The sequence below is a fragment of the Lissotriton vulgaris genome, unplaced genomic scaffold (genome assembly GCF_964263255.1).
Source record: "Lissotriton vulgaris unplaced genomic scaffold, aLisVul1.2 SCAFFOLD_1016, whole genome shotgun sequence".
NCBI lineage: Eukaryota > Metazoa > Chordata > Amphibia > Caudata > Salamandridae > Lissotriton > Lissotriton vulgaris.
This window is the reverse complement of record NW_028243438.1, coordinates 467,122-492,679: the sequence shown is the minus strand read 5'-3', so window position 1 is coordinate 492,679 and position 25,558 is coordinate 467,122. Positions and strand designations below refer to the sequence as shown.

Genomic DNA, 25,558 nt, shown 5'->3' with positions numbered 1-25,558 from the left:
AACTTAGAAGTTCACGTCCTGCCTTTTAACTACATTGCACCCGGTCCTATGGGTTATACAGGGCCTACCTTAGGGGCGACTTATATGTATAAAAAGGGATGGTTAGGACTTGGCAAAAGGGCTGTTTTGCCAGGTCGACATGCAGAATAGACTTAAAAGATCCACTCAATGGTCATCCCTTTGGTCTGAAAAGATTTATTACATATTAACTGTCATTGGTCATCTATTAAATTATGGACAAATCCTATATTTATTTTACTATCCATCTATATAGTACACCTAGTCCCCCTGGATGTGAGGGAACTTTACAATATTACAGTGTTAACATTACATGGAGATTCAGCGGCGTTAAGGATGCCTGTTAGTGAAGCAGTAAAAGTTAGTGTGCCATCAAGTCTACACATAGCTTTTCCTCTTGAGTTCAAATGCCTCTTCAGCGCCCGACATCGCCATCGCCATCCCAGACGGCTACAAGATCATCCGAAGGGACCGCATCAACCAGACCGGAGGAGGCATCGTCGTCATCAACAGGAACACCATCCGCATCACGACCAACACCGACGACACCCTCGCACCCGCCGAGCACCTGCACTTCCAGGTCCACATCAACCCCAAGACCACCCTCAGAGGCACCATCATCTACAGACCCCCGGGACCACGCACACAATTCAGCGAAGACATCGCCGACTTCATCAGCCCGCACGCCCTCCTCTCCGCAGACTACATCCTCCTCGGGGACCTCAACTTCCACCTGGAGAACAACAACGACCGCAACACCCCCACCCTACTGGACAACCTCGCCAACCTCGGTCTCAAGCAGCTGGTGACCACCCCCACCCACTACGCCGGACACACACTCGACCCCGTCTTCTCATCCAGCAAGGACATCGCCTTCAGCCACGCCACCGGACCCCACTGGACCGTCCACAGCTGCGTACACTTCAGCTTCAGAAGGACCACGATCCACCACCACCAGCAACAGGTTGCGCGCAGAAGCTGGAACAAGATCACAGCCGACCAGCTCGCGACCTCCCTGAGCATGAACTCTCCCACCAGCGCAACGAACCCAAGCCAGGCGCCCACCAACCTCGCGAAGTGGATCAGCAACTGCGCAGACAACCTCGCCCCTCTGAAGACCCCGCCTAGCAGACACGGTAGCAAGAAAGCCCCATGGTTCACCGACGAACTCAAGAGCTCCAAGAAGAACTGCCGAGCCCTCGAGAGAACCTGGCGCAGAAACCCAACACCGGGCAACATGACTGCCCTCAAGCTCGCCACCCGAAAACACCACCAACTCATCCACGCCACCAAGAAAACCGCATTCAAGGAACGACTGGACAATAACGAACACAACAGCAAGGAACTCTTCAACATCGTTAAAGAGCTCTCCAACCCTAACGCCGGAAACAACGACATCACCCCTTCGCAAGACCTCTGCAACTCCCTCGCCTCCTACTTCCACAACAAGATCGCGGACATACACCACAGCTTCAGCACTCAACCGACTCACGCCACGACCGAACCACCGCCCCCACCACCACCCTCCGCGCCTGGACCCCGATCAGCACCGAAGACACCGTCCGCACGATGAACTCCATCCACTCCGGATCTCCTACCGACCCCTGCCCTTACCACGTCTTCAACAAGGCCGACGCTTTCATCGCACCCCACCTGCGGGACATCATCAACACCTCCTTCGACACCGCTACCTTCCCGGAGAGCTGGAAGCACGCCGAACTCCGCGCTCTACTAAAGAAGCCATCAGCCGACCCCACCGACCTCAAGAACTACCGCCCCATCTCCCTGCTCCCGTTTCCTGCAAAAGTAATCGAGAAGACTGTCAACAAGCAGCTGGCCGCCTTCCTCGAGACGAACGGATCCCTCGACCTCTCGTAGTCTGGCTTCCGGGCCAACCACAGCACCGAGACCGCCCTGATCGCAGCCACCGATGACATCCGAGCACTGCTTGACAACGGAGAAACAGCAGCCCTCATCCTCCTAGACCTCTCCGCGGCCTTCGACACTGTCTGGCACCGTACACTAGTGCAGCGACTCAGCAACATCGGAATCCAGGAGAAGGCACTGGAGTGGATCATCTCCTTCCTCGCCAGAAGGACACAGAGAGTCCGCCTCTCCCCATTCAGATCTGAAGCCACCGAAGTCATCTGCAGCGTCCCTCAAGGCTCCTCGCTCAGTCCAACCCTATTCAACATCTACATGAGCCCCCTCGCAGACATCGCACGCCAGCACAACCTCAACATCATCTCCTACGCCGACGACACCCAGCTGACTCTCTCCCTCACCAACGACCCGCCACCGCCAGAGCCAACCTTCACGAAGGGATGAAAGAGGTAGCCGAATGGATGAAGAACAGCCGCCTGAAACTGAACTCGGACAAGACGGAAGTCCTCATCCTGGGATCCTCACCCTCTGCCTGGGACGACTCCTGGTGGCCCCCCGCCCTAGGCAGCGCACCCAAACCAACAGACCACGCATGCAACCTGGGCTTCATCCTGGACTCCTCCCTCTCCATGACCAGACAAGTCAACGCCGTCTCCTCGTCGTGCTTTAACATCCTGCGCATGCTACGTAAGATCTTCCGGTGGATCCCCACGGAGACCAGGAAGACGGTCACCCAGGCCCTCGTCACTAGCCGTCTGGACTACAGCAACTCCCTTTACGCCGTAACCACCGCCAAACTCCAGAAGAGACTCCAGCGGATCCAGAACGCCTCAGCACGACTCATCCTGGACATCCCCCGTCGCAGCCACATCTCCGGACACCTGAGAGACCTGCACTGGCTCCCGGTCAACAAGAGAATCACCTTCCGACTCCTCACCCACGCACACAAAGCCCTACACAGCCAAGGCCCAGGATACCTCAACAGCCGCCTCAACTTCTACGCTCCCAAACGCCAGCTTCGATCGACCGGCCACGCCCTCGCTGCCGTCCCCCGCATCCGAATAGCCACCACAGGGGGACGGTCCTTCTCCTACCTCGCCGCCAAGACATGGAACTCCCTCCCGACCCACCTCCGCCTGACCCAGGACCACCTCGCCTTCAGGAAGCAACTCAAGACCTGGCTGTTCGAGCAGTAGCGGACCCCCCTCCCCTAGCGCCTTGAGACCCTCTGGGTGAGTAGTGCGCTATATAAATGCTTTGATTGATTGATTGATTGATTGTTGGTGTCCTTGACAACAATACTAATTACAATTAGATCCACATGCCCTATATATTCCCCAACTTTGTCCTATACCTTGCACTCAGTGTCATCTCATGTTCAAGGTGATCAGTATTCATTCATGTGCATTAGGAGTTGCCTAATTTACATCCAGTCAACAAATCCTCATGTAGCTTATCATCTTTCCTCAAAAGCCACAGCGTAACCTCTTTTGCTCGATACCATTTGTCTGTATCTCTAAGACAATCATATTTTCAAAGGCTCTGCACGCATCCAGTGAATAGCTGTTCTTGGTGGCTCTAATGCCAACACTAATATCAATGCTGTTTTGCAGATTTTGGATTTGATCTTAATGGGAGAAATTCATAACAGGATCTTCTTGGTTTCTTGGGTAATTTTTAGGTTTGCCTCTTCAATTCAAGCAAAAGTCAGGTCCCAATACTAACATGATGCACTGATCCAGATTATAATTGCCACCATCTTGTCACATCTGGATTATGCCAACTCGGTGTATCTGGGCATGCCACTCTACTTGTTTAAATGACTGCAGCTAGTTCAAAGTCATGCAGGCCGGTTGGTCTTTCGACAACCGAGATGGCAACCAGCTACACCTCTCTTGAGGAAATTACACTATCTCCCCATCTTCCAGCGCTTTGCCTTTAAAACAGATGTCTCGTTTTTAAAGCCATGCATGGCAATAGCCCTGCTTTTATCAACAGCCTGATACTTAGGCATACTCCTTCACGCAATCTTCGTTCTGCCCACCTCTCACTTCTCACCATTCCAATATTTAAGCTAGTACTTCAAGGAGGCTGCAGATTTGCGGTCCTTGCTCTTAAAATATGGAATTCCCCTCCATTGGAAATACGGTCCTGCACTGACCTTCTGCAATTTAGGAATTCTCTTTAGACCTGGCTATTCCTGCAAGCGTACAATTAAACAAATTAACATATTCTGGGTAGCATACTGAGCCTGTTAGCGTCATGAAGCCACCCGGTGTAAGTGCGCTCTATAAATAATTATTAACATTAACATTACCTGATTGTTCCACACCTCAATATTAGTTTGTGATATGTAGCCACTAGGTGCTGTCCTTTGAGGCATGCACTGCAACTTTAGTTTCTACATGGAGCCTCTTGGGGCTCTACTCATCAATTACCACATCAAAATTCACCTATATGCCAATTATACATAACTCTACTTGAAAGTTTCCTCCATCCCAGACATCCCTTTGGCAGAAACAATGTTTGCACCTTGTTGAGACCTGGATATCCAGCATATACCACATCCCAAGACTGAATTTCTTTTATTGGCAAAGAATATCAAGCAAATAAACAGCAAAAGTCTGGCTGAATGACATGGACCTGAAAACAGGTCAACCTCAATTTTCAATCAATGCCTAGTCACTGGATTGGGCACCCTACCAAGGGCATCCTGGATACATGCAATATCCACCAATGCCACCCTATATGGACAATCAGTTCCAACCTTGGAACCAACAGGCACCCTCATACAACTACTATGGCCCACCGCCTTTTTTAGGCCAGCGCCAAGGCCCCCGAAAGGGAAGGAACCGGAAGGGCACACAGGTACACTGGAATCCACAACCAGCGGTACCCCCAGGAGTGTCAACCCGGAGCCAGACAGCATCAACCAGTCGAGGAACCTAGTGGTGAACCTATCTGAGTTGCAATTAACAGAAGCCCAAGAGAAAGTCCTGTCAAAGGGATTTGGTTTTGTCCCAACCAACAAAATGGACAAATTCTAAATCTGTCAAGAAATGAAAGAGTTTATGCGGAAATTAAGGCTACGAGCATTCTTCCAGAACTCTGAGAATGAGCCTAATGATCAATCTGACACGGGACTAAAGAAAAAATCCACCTTTACCCCACTAGAATCCACAATACCGGTCGAACTCCTAGCTTTTGAGAAAGCGGTCATGGAGGATCTAGAGAAACTGCCCACAGATACAGGCACCAAATTCCAGAACATCTCCAGATTAGAGAGAGTTGCACTACATGAACTTGCCAACAAACCAAGATATCGTGATTAAGCCAGCCGATAAAGGCAGGGCCACAGTTATACAGACCTACGAAAACTATGATAGGGAATGTAGGAAGCTGTTGGAAGATAGACGCAACTATGAAATACTGAGGGATGACCCAACTGAAGAGGTCCGAATCTGTATCCTGATAATGATCGAGGAAGCGACAGCACTTGATTGGCTCTCTAAAAAAGAGAGTGAATTTTTGATTCAGGACAACCCTAAAATACCGTATTTTGACACAATACCAAAAATTCATAAAGATGCCCCTTATCCACCTGGACGCCCTATAGTATCAGGTATCAACTCAATCCTTGAACCCTTGCCAAAATTTGCAGATGCGTTTCTCAGACCCATTGTGCAAGCAACCAGTACCTATCTGAAAGCCACGAAAGCTGTCGTACAGCTGGTCAAAGAGATACAGTTCGACCCAGAACAACACCTTTTAGTAGGTTTGGATGTAGAGAGTCTCTACATGAGCCTCCCCCACAAAGAAACTTTGGAGATAATAGAGGAAGTTCTTTTCTCCACCCCCTGGGAATATCACACACCAAGACAGGTGGTACTTGAGTGCATCTCTCTAACACTGAAGAAAAACTACTTTCAGTACGAAAATACTTACTATCTACAGAAGCATGGCACAAGCATGGGCAGCACCTGTGCCCCTAGTCTGGCAGGTTTATACGTACACCACCTGGAAACGTCCAAGATCCTCAACGACCAGAATCCCTACAGAAACCATGTGGTAATGTGGAAGAGGTACATTGACGATGTGCTAGTAATCTGGAGGGGCGATCAGGACTCAGTCAACCTGTTTATGGAATGGCTAAACCAACAAGATCAGTTCTTAAAATTTACCCACACGGTTTCCAAAGAGAACCTTGTGTTCCTTAATCTGAACATCTACCCTATTGATGGGAAACTAGAAACAAGCACACATTTCAAACCCACAGCTAAAAATAGCTTGTTACTTTACGACAGCTTTCATCCTCAACACCTACACGAGAATCTACCCTATGGGCAATTCCTCCGACTGCGACGCAATTGCAGAAACATCAGGGATTTTAAGACCCAAGCGGCAGATCTAGAGTGCAAATTACTGGACAGAAATTATCCAAAGGCTATTATCAAGAAAGGCCAAAAAAGAGCCCGCAACAACAAAGAGAGGCCCTACTAGAAGAAACTTGTAACAAAGAACCTGACCCAAGACCCATTTGTGTTACAACATATAACACTAACTCAAACCACATCACTAAAATTGTTAACAAGCATTGGAGAATGCTAAATTGTGGCAAACTTGATTTTCCTAAACCCATGTTCTCGCATAGAAGAGGCAAAAATCTGAAAGATATGCTGGTCCACACAAGGCCAAGGAACATGGAGTCCAACGCCCCCACCAGACTTACTGAAGTAGGAGGCCACCACCCATGTGGCTCATGCGCGTCTTGTCAGTACACACAAAAAAGCCGCACAATCACATTCTCCAATCAAACCACATGGGAACAAAGTGCTTTTACCAATTGCAACAGTCGCAACGTGGTCTATCTAATCACCTGTCCCTGTAAGAAAGAATATATAGGGCTGACCAGCAGACCGGTGAAAATCCGTATGAATGAACACCGCAGCAATGTGCGCTGCAAAAAAACCACAACTAAAATGGCGACACACTATGTGACAAAGGGTCACAGCATTCATGATCTGAAATGGACCCTCATTGAAGTTTTCAATAATGACAAGGACTTACTAACAAAGGAACCACGTTGGGTGCATCGGTTAGGTACACATCATACCGGCCTAAATGATGATATACCCTGGTCCAAATTAAATTCCTGACCTGCACCACGAAGTTTCATTAAAAGATGACATTTGCCCAATCAGCTGTCACCATCTATGCCTGTAAAAGAATTGCGTCACATTTAAAAACTGCAACCTTTCCATATATCACTGGACTCAATATCGCTATACCACACTAGCACTCTTTTAAATAACCAGCTGGTTTTCTCTTTCCCCAAACAACAACTCCAATATGGAACATAACACCCTGTGCATTGCATGCATCAGGATGTCTGCAAACTGGGTCTGAAAACCGAGGGATGCAGTGAGCGAGAACCACTCGTATCGCACCCCGGCGGTCCGCGCATGCGCGGTGTTTACCCACTCCACCGCGCATGCTCGGTCCGATAACTAGCCACTACGCATGCGCGGCTCGGCAACACTCCTCCGCCCCAGACTGCGGCCGCACCCAGACAATATTTTGACCCCCTGAACCACTTTTACCTAACTTTTAAGAGTGATGTACATGGCGATAAGTCACGGGGGACATTGGAACCCACCATCTTTCCCTATGCCAATACAACATCAGTGACTAGCTAACAATGGCCACCGTAGTAACCGGACCTCGGCACCCTTCCTCTCGGGCACAGCTGTCCGGAGTCATAAACCCTTAAGTAATTAGACCAACCCTAATTTACCAATTAACGCCGCTATATAAACACCCGCCCCAGCTTCCACCCTCACTATCACGGAAGCCACGGACGGAGGAGGAAGCACAACGAGGCTGGGGGTTGAGTAAGTACGGCATAGCCGAAAAGGAGGGACTAAAAGACAGTGGCATATGTGGTTTCACTACCACAATTTTAAGATACTTACCATCAGAATACTAGGACTAAAACCCTCTACATATTCCTTTCCTTTTTCATCTTTGTCTCACCTGCAGTTGGACCCTCAAATACCCTTCGGTCTAGTGTTGGCTCATGAGGCACTGTTCCTCACCCTAATAAGTATGTATTTGAGAATAAGTACAGACTCTCTCCAGTTGAACCTTCTGTACTATATATGTATATAATGTGTGAGTTCATTTTGTGTGTGTGCTTAACTATGTCTAGTCAATCACCAATATAGAAACTATGGACTCCCTCCCAGGTTCCCTAGTGCCAGACTACTGCTATATGTATGTTTGTCCTTTTTTCTTACAGGCATTTCAGAAAAAAGCGCTGTGGGCTCCGCGCATTAATAATACCGTGCTCTTGTCTTTCAGGCATACTACATCAGTATCTTAGTATTAGCAAAGGATGTGTATTAAAATATAAATTGTATATCTATACAAATTGATAATTTCTACACTTTTTTGTACATACACCCTATTGTGGCGAAACATTAGTGAGTGACAGGGGGATCTCCTACCCCGGTCCTGACGAAGGGGCATGGCGCCCCGAAACATGTTGACCCGCACAGGAAAGTAAGCCCATTAACCCGCTTATCCTTTCCGATACCACTTTTTTTAACAATACAAGCCAGTGCTTATTAAATAGTTTTTTCTACCACTAGGCCAGGTATTTTTTAACATCACTTTTTTATCACCCCTGACCCCACTGACACTCACTCAAATTCACTCACATAGCACCCACATTTAAAAGGTGCTCCAGCGTAGTCGCTTGTCGCAGCACTGCCCCGTCCGGCAGCCGGGCGGGAAGACCCCGATGATGAAGCATGACACCAAGGGCCCTTTTGGTGTGTGAGGGGTATTTTAACAAAGTGTGTGTATTCCATAGTCAACAGGATACACACTGACCCTCTTCGAGGTGGACCTTTCTGATTACTGTTACTTTCGCAAGAGGAGGACGTGCCCACCTCGGTGCCACACAGCACCACCTCTTCCTCCCCCCTTTGATTTCCCTAGTCACTGTATTCAACATGAACACCAATCTCTTTTTCAAGGAAGATATTGCTTAGAAAACAAAGAAGCCTGGTACCAGTTCCTTCCACGAAAGCAAGTGAAACCATTCCTCCCAGAAGGAGACTTCAAGCCCTTGAACTCTTACATCTGGGTGATGGCAATGCCCTGCACCATGGCCTCCCAGACTCCGAACCAGTCCCCCTTAAGGGCATCCTACATTTTACAGCAAATATCACCCAGGGCTACATTACCCACAAACTGGTTGAACTCCATTTGCTCCCTATGCCACATCGCCATCACAGCAGCACCCGGCATATCTTTCTTATGAGCTCGCCATCTCTGGTAGCTCTTTGCACACTCACAACCAGGACACCATCAGATTGGAATCAAAGAAATGCAAAGATGGAAACAACAAGGCTACAGACCTTCTTCATCTGTGCATGCAGGATCTGCAACATCTCTTTGTCCATCAGTACCACTCCAACCCTGTTCCGATTTAGGATTTTTTTTTAAACAACACTGTATGATGATGCCGGGGAAGGCCACTTCTGCTTCCAGAGCCCAGCTACCTTTACAATCACCAGCTGACTGTATGTTTGCCTTTGACATTGTACAGCTATCTGCTGCCTTTTGGCATACTTCTGTGTAGATTAATTGTGTGGCTCTGTGTCACTGTTAAATATGTGTAGTGCAACATATGAAATTGGGCCAGGTTAAATCTTGCATGGTTTACAGTCACTGGAGTAAAATTTAAATGCCCTACATACATTTGAAAATAGCATACCTCATATGCCATAGTCTGATTAAAGTATTAGGTGATGACTCATCAGACCACTGCTTCCAAGTATATTTTAGAGCCTTTCACAACCTGCGGTGCAATAGGTATCATCTCGCAGGGCTACCATCTGTAGTCTGATCGTCTCTGAAGGAAACCCTTTGGCCACTTGTAAACAGGTTTCAAATTGAATTGAAGTGCCCAGCAGTCTACTTTGTAGGACCTATTATTCCCAAACCTGTCTAAACATTGGAATGGTCCCCTAATGGTATATCTCAGGCACATGGACAACCTCATCCTACATCCCTTGCACATTGTTGGCATTGTTTCCATGCCAGCTTTACCAAGCATGCCATTTTATGCCATGTTGGCACATTAGGAAACAATATTGTTCTGGGTTACTACTCCTCATATATCTTTTATCAGCTGCTAGTCAGTGCTCATGTTCTGTACAAACCACCCTCCACACCTTGTAGCTGGGCCACTAAATATGAGGCCTCCATATATCTCTGCAACATGACTAGGCTCATCTTGTCTCCCCCCCCTATACCCCCACCCCCCAAGCACCCTACATACGTTTGTGTAGCACAGCATCCAGTGTCACAAAATCATCTTTAGGGTCTATAACAGAAACATCCTGAAATATATATGAAGAGCCAGGGAGCACTAGCCTCTTAACCAATATTGGTCTACCCAGTAGGCACAATGGTAGAGTCAGCCAGGGAACTTCCCTAAACCGTTGATCACTCTATCAGTGTTCAGTTTTAGCCTCTGTGGTTCAGAGTTTACCATTAATCTCAAATACCAGAATGCATCTCTCTTCCATTGAATGTTGAGGACGAGCAAACCTGCTTCTTCAGGGCAGCCGATCTTTCCCATAGGAAAGAGATTTGACTTAGCCCATTGAACTTAAGTGCAGAAAAGACTCCAAATCCATCTTCCCACACAGATAACCCCTCAACTGTTTGACTTGTGACCTTAGAGAGTACTAGAATTACAACTGCATATATTGTTATAGTATGTCCCCTCAGTCCCGCCTGAACACCTCACCTTTTCATTTTGCCCCTAAATTGACTTGCCAGAAGCTCAATCACATAAACCGACAAAAGTATTTACAGAGGCACATTTGCTTTGTTGCATTCCAAGCAGCAAATCTCAGAAACAGCAGCGTTACTATTGACTCTTGCCAAGGGTGAAATATATATATTAAGCATATCAAGACCACAAATGTAGCTCTGAAGGTGAAAATTTGATGTGTTTTTAAACAAGTAATCTCATCAAATGATTTGCATGATTTTTCCATGTGTAATGACACCCGTCGCATATTTTAAAAGACAAAGACAAGCAACAGGACTTTATTCCACTTCACCTGTCTGCACATAAAGTGACATCACTAGATGGTCCATCATTCATCAGCCCAGGAACTGACATCTCTGGTTTCCCACCAAAACTGTCTTTAAGAAGAACTTAAGCAAGAGGACTTCGTTTCCTATCACCCATCTGAACAGGGAGTGCAATCACTGGGTTTCCCATCATCCATCTGCACAGAAAGTGAAGTCAATGGATTGCCTATTTTCTCCACTGGAAGTGACATCACTGGTTTCTTGCCCATGGCACTCTCACGCCTCCCACCTCTCAGGATCTACTTAATGTTGGCTGCAGTGTGGACGCATAGTGGGGCACCGCTAGCGCGCCAAAGGCATTCCCTTCTGCACCCATATGTGCCTGTACCGTGCCCAGTGCCAGAAACCTTGGTTTTCCACCTATCCACTGCTACCCTGCAATGCTCCTCCGTGCTCTAAAGCCCTGCTGCTGCTTGCCGCACTGCTGCCACACAACACTGGAGCAACATTCACATGCAAGTTCTCATGCACTCTCCAACACCCTACACCCATCACTCTGGCACCAACAGCACCCAGCATCCCACTCGCTCACAGAAACCAGCCACTTGCTCACATTCACACAAGCTAAATACCACCCACATAACACGCCACACTTGCATGCATGCTTCTCCACACCCACTCACTGACAGGTAGACCAAGGAGATATGGGAATGAATGAACTATTTTGCTCCAGACTTGCTCTTCTTCACAGAAGTATGGCTACACCCAACCTCTGCACCAGACATTGTTGCAGCCATCACCGCCGGCCACAAGTTTGCCACGCAAGTACCTCAACACAAGCCTGGAGATGGAGTTGCCATCATATTCAAAGATACCATCTGCTGCACCCCGGAAATGGACACCCTCACCAGCCACGTGGAACACCTCACGTTCAAGATGCAAATCACAGCTAAACATTCAGAAAAAAAGGTTAATTTGATTATATGGCCCTGTGCTGCTCAGACCCTAACTGGTCAGCAGCCTTTCTGGCCTACTCCATAGTAGTGATTACAAAAAAAAGAGGAGAAATATATTGTGGCAAATGTCATGGAAATAGGCCCACGCTTATTAAACAAACAATACCAAATTCTTCTTGCATTCTATGATGATGTTTAGTGTCTTTTATTATGCAGATGAACAAAATCACCTAAACCTGTTTCAATATATTTTTTCTCACTCCAGATCTCACGTAAAAAAAATCGAATTTTTCTAATCCATATATCCTATTTTACAAGTTCACTGAATTCAGCTCTTCCATGATCATTATTTTGTCAATATTTTAATCACATAATGAGTCTTATTACTAATGACCAGATCTATATATGTTTTTGACTTGAGCAATAGATTTTAAACTTGAGCTGACACAAGTTTCATGATATCTTGCTGCCTCCTCCGGGCTCTAATATATTGGTAGTTGTTTCATATCTCTGGTCTCGTTACAATAAAAGTGGGATGAACCTATTAAAATATTATGAAAACAATAAACTTACAAAATATTTTATATTATATCTGCACAAGATCCATGTACCTCTGATTCGCCCACATTTATATCTGACCTAATGATCATCTAAAACCTGAATACTTGCTAAACATACATTTTTTGCCAGACATTAGGTGGACCTATTCCCAAAATTATTCATTATATCTGGTGATTGAATATTTAAATGTTCTTTTCCTATCAAAATGGATAGTACCTATAGAAGCAGCAGGAGACTTTCAATAAAATTGGACCTCTGATTTATGATTTAATAAAATTCCATTCCTTGAGACTCTCACATTATGCCAACCGAAAAATGGTGTTTTCTTTTTTCAATATTTATCGTTCATAACTTCATGGACATGTTTCACTTTCAAAAGCCTAATTATATAAGCTTTCAATTAATCAACAACTGAATAATTAAAAAAATAAAAATATCCACACCTTTATGTTCTACTATCCCATCAATTCTCGAATTCCATATTCAATATACAGCATCAATTAAACAATTGGAGAGTTTAAATGTCAATGTTATATAAGTTCAATATGATATTGATTTTCCAATGAGACACTTTCTAGAATTACAAATTACTCAGGACCCCAATCTTTAATGGAATTAAAAACATAAGTATATAAATACAAACCTCATGTTTAAATCTCCTCACATTCATCAAACACTTGTGAATCCTGATAGTAAACCCATTCAGTTGATGCCACTTCATAACTTATAGTAAAAGGTTGTTTCCAAATCCAAATAGAAAGAAAAAAGGGACAAACACAGATAATAAAAAAACTGTTATATTTAATCCTTAAAGGATTGTCAAAAAAACAATTACGCGATAATGCCAAGCTGCACACTCCTTACCTAGATTTGCTAATGAATCACTTGCGCAGGGCCTATTCCATTTACTCACTTCTGTGTCTGCACCCAACATTAATTATGTGGTACTCCAAAATAGAAAAATAGCCGGGAAATAATCAGAACACAGCTGAAGAACAAATCAATAGAATCACACCATTAATTCCTTACTTAACTAACCTAATTATCATGTCATGATCTCGGCTCCACTATTCCCTCCTTTGATTCAGACACCTTTGTTATAATACTGATCCAGCAGGTCTTAAGAAATTTAGTCTCACACATATAAACTCTACACCAAGATACTCACCATTATTCATAAAATTATCACTAGGCCCATTCTTAGCAGAAATTTGTATTTTGACCTGCTGAATCATATGACCTAATTAATATAAACAAACACATTAATTAAGTCACATTTAAAGGCAATGGAATAACTAATGGTAACATAAGGAAACGATCAAGACCAACTTGTCATTTCAAAAATCTATTTTATTAATTTTATTTCATAAAGAAAGCTCAAACTTTTTATTAGCAATATTATTTTCAATCATAAATCATTAGTGGCACAAAAGGTCATGAAAATTTTATGAACCAACATCAGCATGAGAATAGCTCAAACAGTTATTTATTTATTTCTCCATAAACTATTTCCCTAACTTAGCTTAAAGAAGAAACCTGTAAGTAAAGCAAAATTGCAGAGTCTTACGTGAAAGGGAAAACTGGCAGCGTCTCTGGAGCACAGGATCGATCGAACAGTGCTCTTAGCAAGGGGGCAATTCTTATAGTATTTTCCTATCTAAAACTAACTAAAAGAATACAAATATTTGAGCAGAAATGAATTTCATTGGCTGATAGATGTCATTCGATGCCGTCATCATCCGTTGCTCACATAGCCAGAGTCACTTTTCAAGAGTACTATTGTTCATGAGTATGACACCAGCAGCTTCCGAAGAAAGTAACATTTAACTAAAGCAAAATCTTCCTTCGTCCGCTCAGCTTTTCTGTCTTTCCGCTGCCGAACGACAAGTACGACCTTATATTCACAAAGGCACTGGGTTTTATATTGACAGGGACTACTTGCGCTCTACATAAGTTCTGACAACTTGTTAGGTTAGAGAAAACGTTAACAGTGGTGCCACAGGAAAAAGGGAAACCCTCTGAACCCTTTACAAGGTATCATAAACAACACCTAGACTAAATGCAAAACAATTTCCTATGCACACAACATATAAATTTAGGTACAATCGTATTATGAACAGACGTCAATTAGGTTTAGTACTTGAAAATAATATTTCACTTCTTCTGTTTGAGCAATTATTGTCGTTTATTGCCCAAGAGACCTTACGCCAGCCGACACGTGTTTCGTCAGAGTGCAGATTGCTCTGACTCTTCAGGGCTTTCTTGAAATGATGGCGTATATTGTAATTCCACTTGACCGGTGATAATTCCAACCCGGTAAGGGTATCTTGTACGTTCAGTAGTTGTAGCTAATCTTCCCATGTATCTTCAGTAACGTGAACATAGACCAATAAAGGTCCGTGATAATCAAAAAGTTGCCGTATCTAGAGGCGCGTGGGCAGAATGCAAATGATCGGTGAGATCCACTCGTCAGTTTTATTTAAGAATGCTCCAATGTAGGCGAGAGGATCAACTAAAGCCGTGTGTGCGTGTCCCAATGACCAGTCCGTATGTCCCTGGACCTTGTTATATGCCCAGCCACGAGTCCGGCGTTCTAGCTTCAAAGATGCATTGTTGAAGCAAAAACAACGGACTCGCGGCTGTGCAAAGCTCACTCTGGTCGGGCTTTCAGATGTCCATTTTAGAACCAACATCAGCATGAGAATAGCTCAAACAATTATTTATTTATTTCTCCATAGCCTATTTCCCTAACTTAGCTTGAAGAAGAAACCTGTAAGTAAAGCAAAGTTGCAGAGTCTTACGTGAAAGGGAAAACTGGCAGCATCTCTGGAGCACAGGATCGATCGAACAGTGCTCTTAGCAAGGGGGCAATTCTTATAGTATTTTCCTATCTAAAACTAACTAAAAGAATACAAATATTCGAGCAGAACTGAATTTCATTGGCTGATAGATGTCATTCGAAGCGGTCATCATCCGTTGCTCACATAGCCAGATTCACTTTTCAAGAGTACTATTGTTCATGAGTATGACGCCAGCAGCTTCTGAAGAAAGTAACATTTAACTAAAGCAAAAACTTCCTTCGTCCGCTTAGCTTTTCTGTCTTTCCGCTGCCGAACGACAAGTACGACCTTGACCATGGAACAAACTGAACCAAATGTCCTAAGCTTCCACACAGCCTTTGTTTGCAAGCCACTCTCCAAGAATTAATGTAGAAAGATATATTTTTTCATTTCTGTGTCGCTGTGCAAAGCTCACTCTGATCGGGCTTTCAGATGTCCATTTTAGAAGTAGGCCTCAAGCCTTTTCGCATGGAATGCAATGCAATGAGGATGTCTAGTATGCAAAGAAACACAAGACAATAATTAATTCAAGAAATGATAATTATTCTGTTACCCACCCTCTCCACTATAATTAACCCATTAGCTATGTTACCTAGTTTTGCATACAAACAAATAAACAAACACATACAAATGAGACGACAATACATAAACAAAAGCACATTTAAAAGAACGCACATGCTATTATTTTAAAAAACAGCTGCAGTTAATAAATAACAGACGAAAGACAAAGTAAATATATTAATCAAAACTAAATGACAAACATAACAAGAGCAGAAATAGTTATACCCGCGTGTTCATGTAGATGCATATTACTCTAGGTTGAGTCAGTAAACATGAAAATCATGCAACACACATTAGTAAAATATGAATAAAAATACAAATCACGAGAGCTTCATTTGTCACAAACTTTTCAGAAATAAATCTGAAAATTCGCTCCATCATCTCCCTCCTCTGGTGATTTCAAAATCACCAAACAAACCCCAAAAATGTATACTAAATTTTTACTTTTACTAAATTTCATAAATGTCATATAATGATTTCTCTCAGTATTAGTAAGTCTAAACTCCTGTCTCATCAGTCTGTCTTTGTCTGGGTCTATCATTCTGAGTCCTGCGAAACTCATCCATTTCAATCTCCTTCTCCTGAGCTTTTCTGAGCTTATAAATCCTTTTCTTTTCCCTCTCATGCTTCTTTCTTTTGTGAATCATGCAACTGATTTTTAACAGGAGTGTCACTATAACAATAACTATAACAGGATAGAGTACTTTGCCAATAATTGAACTGCCAATGTCAGCAAACCATTCTTTAATTGCCCCCAAATCTTTTTGCCAAACGTTCAGAAAAACTGTCATCTTCCATTGGTTCAATTTCTGCATGGAATTCTGTAATATTCTTGATTAATGATTCAATATTCTGGCTTTTATCTGGGATATATGTACAGCAATGCTGAACATGCAAAATCCCACAGACTCCTCCCTCTTTTGCTAAAAGGATATCAAGGACAAGCCGGTTTTGCATAACCATGCTTCTGGTAGCAATAAGCTCTGTATTGACCAACTGGAAACCACTTGCAGTATCAGTGGACAACCTATCAACAATTGTTGAAACCTTTCTGATTTTTATTGCATTCAGGGTAATTCCCACCATAGGAATTATTGCACCAAAAATATCTCCCATGATTTCTGAAAAACTTTCTCTTTTCATTCTATTCATGTGTTTGCCAATTTCAAATGATCCTTCATTATTTCTGTCAACATGGAAAATTTTAGGGAAAACAAGACCAAGTTAACATGTGCCATACCAATGGTCAGGAAGACTGAAATATGCCTTATTTCCACAGACAAAATAAATTCCCGGGAAAATTGGGTCTTTGCGACCTTTAAATCCCCAACCCCCTATAATTCGATAGGTGTCTTCACATTGACTAGCACCAACAAAATAATTATCATATAATGTACTATCTCTTCTGATACAAAGCTTTCCACTAACTGGTTCATCAATATGGATGGCAGCAAATCTCTTTTCTCCATTAAGTTTTTCGTCTTCTATCTGCCAAAACTTTGATTTAGTTTGTTTCAGCATTTCATTCCTCTTATATATTGCTCTCCTCTCCTCAACTTGATCAGGGAAAGATTGTTCTTCATCCCTCATTTTGCAAGTCAAATTATTCTTAAACGCATATTCATAAGTTAATTCATTAGTAACCAGGAACAATTCCCTCATCTGTTTTGCAGGCTTAACTTTGTTCAGACTGTTCACAACCTTCAAATGTGCAAATGTCTCATCATAGTCTGAATAATAGTATTCCAGACGTCCAGTTTGATAAAAACAAGCTTGATATAACACTGCAAGTGATCCCATAAGTAAGAGGAAGCATATTATACTTAACCCCTTCAGAAACAGATGTAGGAAGCTTAACACAGACATAACAATCTTTAACATCCATGACTCTAACATATTCTGAAAGAAGTCTGGAAAACAAATTAGTAGAGAAATCCCCAACTGATCTGTCCTGATGGACATCTGGTTTATGCTCAATGATTCTATTAGTTTTGCCTACAACATCATGATTAACTTGTTTTGATTCAGCTTTACTTGTTATATTTGCTCTAAAACGCTCTTTATCAATACCAAAAGGGAAAATGACTGCTAAAATTAACCAAACTAAAATGATCAGAATAAAACAAATAGAAGACATTTTGCAGCATCTTCTAAGAATTGCACACCTAGAGTTATCAGCGTTAGGCATTTTGCTTAATAAAAACAAAAATTTAAAAGTATGTAAAATATAACTATACCCTCCTCTTATTTTATTTTTTTTTAAAAGAACTTTCTAACAGCTTTTCTTCGACCTTACGTCCATTAAAAGTATTCAGCTAACACAATTTCTTCGACCTTGTGTCACCTAACACAATTTCTTCAGCCTTATGCCAGAAATAAAATCAACCTATCCTTAACTGAAATTTAAACCTCAATCATTGTCACTATTTTCTTCCAAATCTTCCTGACTACTGCTGCTAACCTCAACTACTGGTGGTATTATAATATACGCCCACTCTGGAGATTTATACTTTTGATTAGGTTTCAATGGTCTTTTGCTTTTCCTGCTTATTACTTCAATTTTTCTTCCAATTTGATCCTTCTTGTTTGTTTCACCTTTTTGACTTGAGATTTCATCAACTTGCTCCTTCGACTTATTGACCAATTTGAATTTCAAATCTTCTTTAGACCAAAGATCATTTTTTCTCAGGAATTTCTTCTTCGGCTCTACTTCATTATTTTCAGCTTTCCAAGCTCTTTTTCTGAATTTTCTTATTTCTGATTTTTCATCACTGTCTTCTGAATCAGTCTCAGAGATCTCAATACTGTATCTAGGAACTTCTTTACTCGGCAGTTTTACTCCGTTAGGAACAACATCTCTGTAGCTGGTACTTGGTAATTCGTTATCTTCTTCTTCTGGAATTACTTCTAACTTCCCAGTTTCAGAATTTTCGTTCCTGCCTTCAGAGCTTCCAATCTGCTTTTCAATACTCTCCTGATTTTCAATCTCTTCTGACTCAGTTTCTTTTTCAGTTGTCTTTTCTAGAACATCTTCATCATTATTTGAATCAACAACTACAATGTCTAGATCTTTCTCATTAGATGCTTGATTTGCTTCTGATTCTTCCAGATGTCGACTTCTGTGTCGATCTTCAGAATCTGGATTTTTAGGATTTTCTTCCTCTTCCTCTTCAGAATCTGAATCTGATGTAGTTTCGTCACTGTCTTCAGGATTATCTGGTGCAGGTACACAAATGTATGACTAGGATGCAACCATCTTTTCAAGCCCCTGCATTTAACAGCATTAGTTGTTACCAGAATTACTTGCCTTGCTTTCTGCAACCTGGGTACCAAACAGTTCCTTCTTTGATGAACTTTTGTTCTGACCCAATCTCCTGGCAAAAGATCATGAGCTTGTTCCTTTTATTTTGAAATCACATCTGTTCCCACCTGATGGAAAACAGAAGTTACCACGTCAGATAGTTGCTTACAATAGTCTACAATTGCACTGTCATTTATTGCTAGCAACTTTCCAACTGGAACATGAGCCTGTCTCATTACTCTTCCCATAAGAATATCATGAGGGCTAAGACCTGGTTTCTCATCAGGAGTACTTCTCATTGACATCAAAACAAGTGGAAGAGCATCCGTCCACTTAATTCCTGTAGCTAGACACATTTTTGAAATTCTGTTTTTTTAATTGTTCCATTTATCTGCTCTACAACACCTGATGCTTCTGGTCTGTATGCACAGTGCAGTTTTTGTTTGATGCCAAACGCTTCCCAAATCAGTTCAATTAGTCTGTTTTCAAAATGTCTTCCACGATCACTTTCAATAGTCACTGGAAACCCATATCTAGGTATGATCTCCCTCAAAAGCAATTTTGCCACAGTGATTGAATCATTGTGACGAGTTGGGAAAGCTTCAACCCATCTTGAAAACAAACAGACAATTACTAACACATATCTGAGCTTATTGTGTTGAGGCATGTCAATGAAATCCATTTGCAATCATGTAAAGGGACCACCCTCCCGACCTATGGTTCCCATGCTTACCACAGTTTTTCTGTTAGGATTGATTTGCTGACAGATCAAACAATGTTGGCAAAGTGACTCTGCAATGATCCTGAATTTTGGATTATACCAAGTCTCTCTGAACTGCCTAATCATTGTGTCTCTTCCTAAATGAGCTGGTCCATGGTACATCCGTGCCATGTCAGCAATCATACAATTAGGCATTACAGGTCTTCCATCTTTGTAAACCCAAATTCCATCCTCCTCTCGCTGTCTGCAATCATCCCTGAGCCAAATATTCTTCTCCTCATCTTCAGCCTCATCTTGTAAATCTTTTATTCCCTGCCATGTTTCTACCACAGATATTAGCATGAGAGAATTCATTACATGCTCATTGTTCTTTTCCCGATTAAGTGAAAGATTGTTCTTTGCACAGTAACGTGCAGTCTCATCTGCAAAAGCATTTCCTTTTGTGATGTAATCTTGTCCCTTTTTATGCGCACCACATTTAGCTACCGCTATTTTCTCTGGTAATTGGATTCCATCAATTAATCTTTTAATCAATTTTGCATTCCTTATTGGAGTCCCTGCAGAGGTCAAATAACCTCTTTGAGACCAGAGTTGTCCGTAATCATGGACCACTCCATATCCATATTGACTATCAGTCACTATGGTAACTTTTTTCCCTTCAGCTCTTTCACAGGCACGAATTAAAGCAACCAATTCTGCTATTTGTGCAGAACGAATTCCTTCAAGAGTTGAACCTTCAATTATTTCAGAAACTGTACAGATTGCGTACGCTGCTCTTAGGATGCCTTCATCTGTTCTTAAACAAGAGCCATCCACAAAGTAAACAATGTCTGATTCTGGTAAAGGTACATCTTTAATGTCCTTCCTAGGTTTGGTGCAGTATTCTAGACCATCCAGACATTCATGTTCTACATCATCATCATCATCATCAGGAATTACATCTGGTAAAAGTGTGGCTGGATTGAGATTCAGACATCTCGTAATAGATACATTGTCTGATCCCAGAATAACTTTTTCATATTTTGTTAATCTATTGCTAGACAGGTGCTGTGTTTTACTTCTAGTAAGAAGTGTTTCAACTGAATGAGGTACATATACTTTTACAGGAAACCCCATAATGATTCCTTCACTTTGCTCAAGACTTACACTTGTTGCAGCCACTGCTTTTAAGCAACCTGGCAAAGCTTTTGCAACAGGATCAAGGACAGCTGAAAAGTAAGCTATAGGTTTTCTCATGTTTCCATGTTTCTGTATGAGAACTGACAAAGCGCAACCTTCTCTTTCACTGCAATAAAGTTCAAATTCTTTGTCATAATCTGGCATACCCAGTGCAGGTGCTTCACAAAGGCTTTTCTTTAGTTTTTCAAAAGCCTCTAGTTCTGTTTTTGTCAAAACTATTGGATCTTTAATGTCTGCTTTTGTTAATCTCTGTTATGGTTTTGCAGTAACTGAAAACCCACAAATCCATTGTCGACAATAACCAACCATTCCTAGAAACATCCTGATCTGTCTCTGAGTTGTTGGTGGCTGTATTGCTTGAATCATTTTTATTCTCTCAATTGTCACTTGTCTGATGCCTTTTGCAATCCTGTGGCCTAGGTATTTAACCTCTTGTTTGCAAAACTGAAGTTTTGCAGGCGACACTTTATGTCCTTCATCTGCCAAACGATTCAAAAGTGTAATAGTGTCAGTCACACAATTTTCTCTCGTTTTTCCTGCGACAAGAAGGTCATCAATATACTGGACTAATGTTGACTCTCCAGGCAATTTTAGATCTTCAAGAGATTTTTTCAATAACTGATTAAAAATAGATGGACTCTCTGTATACCCTTGAGGGATACAACACCATGCTAATATTCGATCCTGAAACCGAAATGCAAAAATTTGCTGGCTATCTGGATGCAAAGGAACTGTAAAGAATGCATTGCACAGGTCAATGACCGTGTACCATTCTGCATCATGTGGAATCTGATATAAAATTACTTCTGGATTTGGTACAACTGGACAACAAGGAACACCTATTTTGTTAATTCTTCTCAGGTCCTGAACTATTCTATATGTTCCATTTGGCTTTTTAATACCCATAATCGGTGAATTACATGGGCTGCTCTCAATTTCTTTTAAGACTCCTTGCTTAATGAATTTTTCAATAACAGGAATTACACCTTCAATTGTTTCAGGTTTCATTTTGTAGTGAGGAACATTTGGAAAATCTATTCCCTGCCTCACAGTAATTTTAACTGGGTCTTTCATTAAACCCATTTCATCACCTGTCAAGTCCCACATTTTTGGATTCACTGTTTCTTTCAGTTCCTCTGGTAAATAATTTTTATCAAAAGCAGGAAACATTTTATTTTCTTCATCAACCATTAATAATGTTAATTTATACAACCCATCTTCTTCAAGAGTCTGAAGTTCAATACCTTCAAGTGAACAGTATATTTTGCAATTCATTTTACACAACAGATCCCGACCTAATAAATTAACGGGACTGCTGTCACAGACAATAAATCTGTGTTTGTCTTTGTAATTTCCTATTTCTACATCTACAGGATTTGTCAAATTGGTTTTAATATGCTGGTTAGCTACACCAACAACCTGGATTGTGTCACCCGAGAGGGGAAGATTTTCAATTTCCACTGATCTAACAGTAGAACGGGTAGCACCAGTGTCCACAAGAAAAGTGATATCTTTATCATTCACTTTACCATTTACAAATGGACCCGACTAATCTACCTCAAGAGTGGCTCCAATTACACACTCTTCTTCCCCTCTCAGGCACACGCATGAGTAATCTTCCACATCACTGCTCTCATTTTCTTTAAACCAAAATTGTTGAGAAACATTTGACACATTTTGTGATCTTTTTACCTGTTCAGCTCCGCAGAAACCTGTTTCCGGATTGAATTTTTGAAAATTGCCACAATTTGGCAAAGGTGGCTGTGGAATTTGGCCTTGATGAATGAATTGATTCTGCTGCTGATTCACTAACTGTCGCTGTAGCTGTTGCTGCTGACTTATTTCATTTAACTGTCGCTGAAGCTGTTGCTGTTGCTGCTGATTTATCTCATTCTGCATCTGTGGATTTAATGATGAATTCTTTAAATTTCTGGGCGGATTTTTACACTGTCGCTTCCAGTGTCCAATTTCCCCGCAAATAAAACAGGGTAGCTTTTGTTTCAATTCTTCAATGTTTATATTAAATTTTGGCTTATTTGTAAAATTTCCCTTAAACTTGCCAGGATTCTGATTCTGCTGAAAACCTTTATTTTCTAAAGCTGCTATCTGTTGCTCAGCTACCTTCACTTGTGCCCACATTGCTTTTTCCTTTAGTTTCTTTTGCTTAGCATCTATTTCATCACTGCAGTATTTTGCCTTTCTCAGAATGTCATCAACTGAAAGTGCTTGCCAACCTACAATTCCTGTTCTAATCATGTCCCCTATTTCAGGTCTCAGGCCATAAACAAATCTATAAATAAAATGACTCATGTCACTTTCACTTAATTTTTCATAGCCACTGTATTGTTTAAATACCAGAAGCAATCTTTCATAATAGGAGTGAACTGATTATTTTGGTTCCTGTTTAGTTCTGTCAATTTTAACCAAATCCACTTCTTTTGCAGGAATTTTGTCTTTTAACCACACAATTACCTTGTCATAATAATCCATGACAGTGTCTGAAGGATTACCTGTTACTCTATGCCTTTATGGCTCCTCTTTCGGCCAGCCCACAGAAATTTTGCATTCTGTCCAGAGATCTGACGGGACAACAATGTCAAAGAAACCATCAAGATCAATCCACAGAACTTTGGAAACCTTAATAAACCTATCTACCTGACAATACCATTCTACTGGCTTTTCTCTGAGTCTAGGAAAATCATTCGTAAATAATAATATACCCTGTCTTGTCCAAGGAACATGAACTTAACCTCCACCAGCTATTACCCTCATTGGAAATTCACTAAAAACTTCTCCCCTGTCCTTCTTTTCTTCTTCTCTCTTCTTTGTCCATTTAACTCTCCATTTACTTAAGTGACCTAATCTTTTTAAGAACACAATTAATTATTTTATGTGAGTTATTCTCCCTGTAGTGTTAAGATTTTCTATGTCTCTTTCAGAAAAATCCACTCTGTAATGCTTTTGCAATTGTTTCTGACGAGTTAAATCTATTTCCAATTCAGCAGCCACCTCTTCAAAGTGATCATATTTATTCTTAGTTTTCCATTGAATACTTTTACATATAAAAAGTAATTCATCATCCTGATATTGTTTCAAACAATCCTTACCAATTGTGCCAATAATCAATTCCTCCAAATCTGCTTTTAATTTAGCAATATCAAGCTGTCTTGATTCAGGAATTTGTGTTAACTCTGTCCTATTTACAGAGCCAGAATCTGATTCTGCAACCGATGGTGTAACATTTGACAAACTTTGATTTAAAGTTAAATTTGGCATCGTTTTATCTTTATGAATCTCTGTTAGTTCAGAATAAAAAATTTCAGCCACCTTCTGGATTTCCACATTCAAAGGATTTGTTATTAGTGACTGCCTTGTTTTGTTTTCATCAAAAACTGGCACAACAGGACCAATTGTAACTGGTACTGTCACTGCTTCCATTCCCTTTGTCAATTGTTGAATTAATTCTCCCTTTGCTTTTAAATAATCAGTAATATTTGGAATATCAGACAGAGTCTTTTTATCATTTTTCTGAGCATTATTTCTAGAATTAGAATTTTCCATTGGGGACCTTGTTTTGCTTTTCGATCTTTCTCTATCAGGAAGTCTCATGAATCTGGGTGATTCCTCAACTTCCTCCCTTGGTGCAGAAGGAGAAGTACCTGAAAAGCTTCTTGGAGTAGAATGAGAACAACCTGTTTGTTGATAAGGCGGAGGACTGTTTAACATTTCCTCTAAATCTGCATCAAATTCTTGATCTAATTTACCCTTCTCTTGAGAATTCTTTTGATCTGATTCTAAAACCATTTCTAATACTGGATATAATCCTTCCTGCATGTCTCCTTTCCTCCAACGACATACTTTTTCCTGATGAGTTTCTTTATATAAACTCCTTGGTGTTCCCCAATTTTCTCGCTCAAGCCCCATCATTTCAATTTCCCATTCAACTAATGCTTCAAATTGAGTGGGTCTGGGTCTTGGTGAAAGAGCCATCCTTCTATCGCTCAAGTTTCTTAAAACTTTAACATTAAATGACCCATCCTCCGGCCAGGCTAAAACTCCATCTCCCCTTGTATATTGCATCCAATTTTCAAACCAGAGAACGGTATGATATCTCCTTCCATATGTGCCGCTGGTGTTTCATACTTATGAAGCAATTTTCCGCTGCGCCCTTTAATTTTCTTATTGGGATTAAATACATTTTTAATTTTCTGAACCCATGAAGGCTTTTTCTCTTCTTTATACCAATAACTCATGTTTTAAAATGAATTCGTAAAGTTTAGAAAAGATCGTAAATAATTTTTCGTTTTTCCACTACTCTGACCAATCCGTGCGCGAAACTCACCAAGAAGCAAATGAGGTTAAGCTACGTCACCACCTTGCTCAACCAATGAGAACCGAGTTTTCGGTAAAGACAATCAGC

At 41.7% G+C, this 25,558-nt stretch overlaps 1 protein-coding gene across 2 annotated transcripts in view; it reads left to right on the top strand.

The window, feature by feature from the left end:
* LOC147668346 (sialate O-acetylesterase-like) overlaps positions 1-25,558 on the top strand; it is a 615,033-nt gene that overhangs the window by 257,293 nt on the left and 332,182 nt on the right. The window lies entirely within an intron of this gene.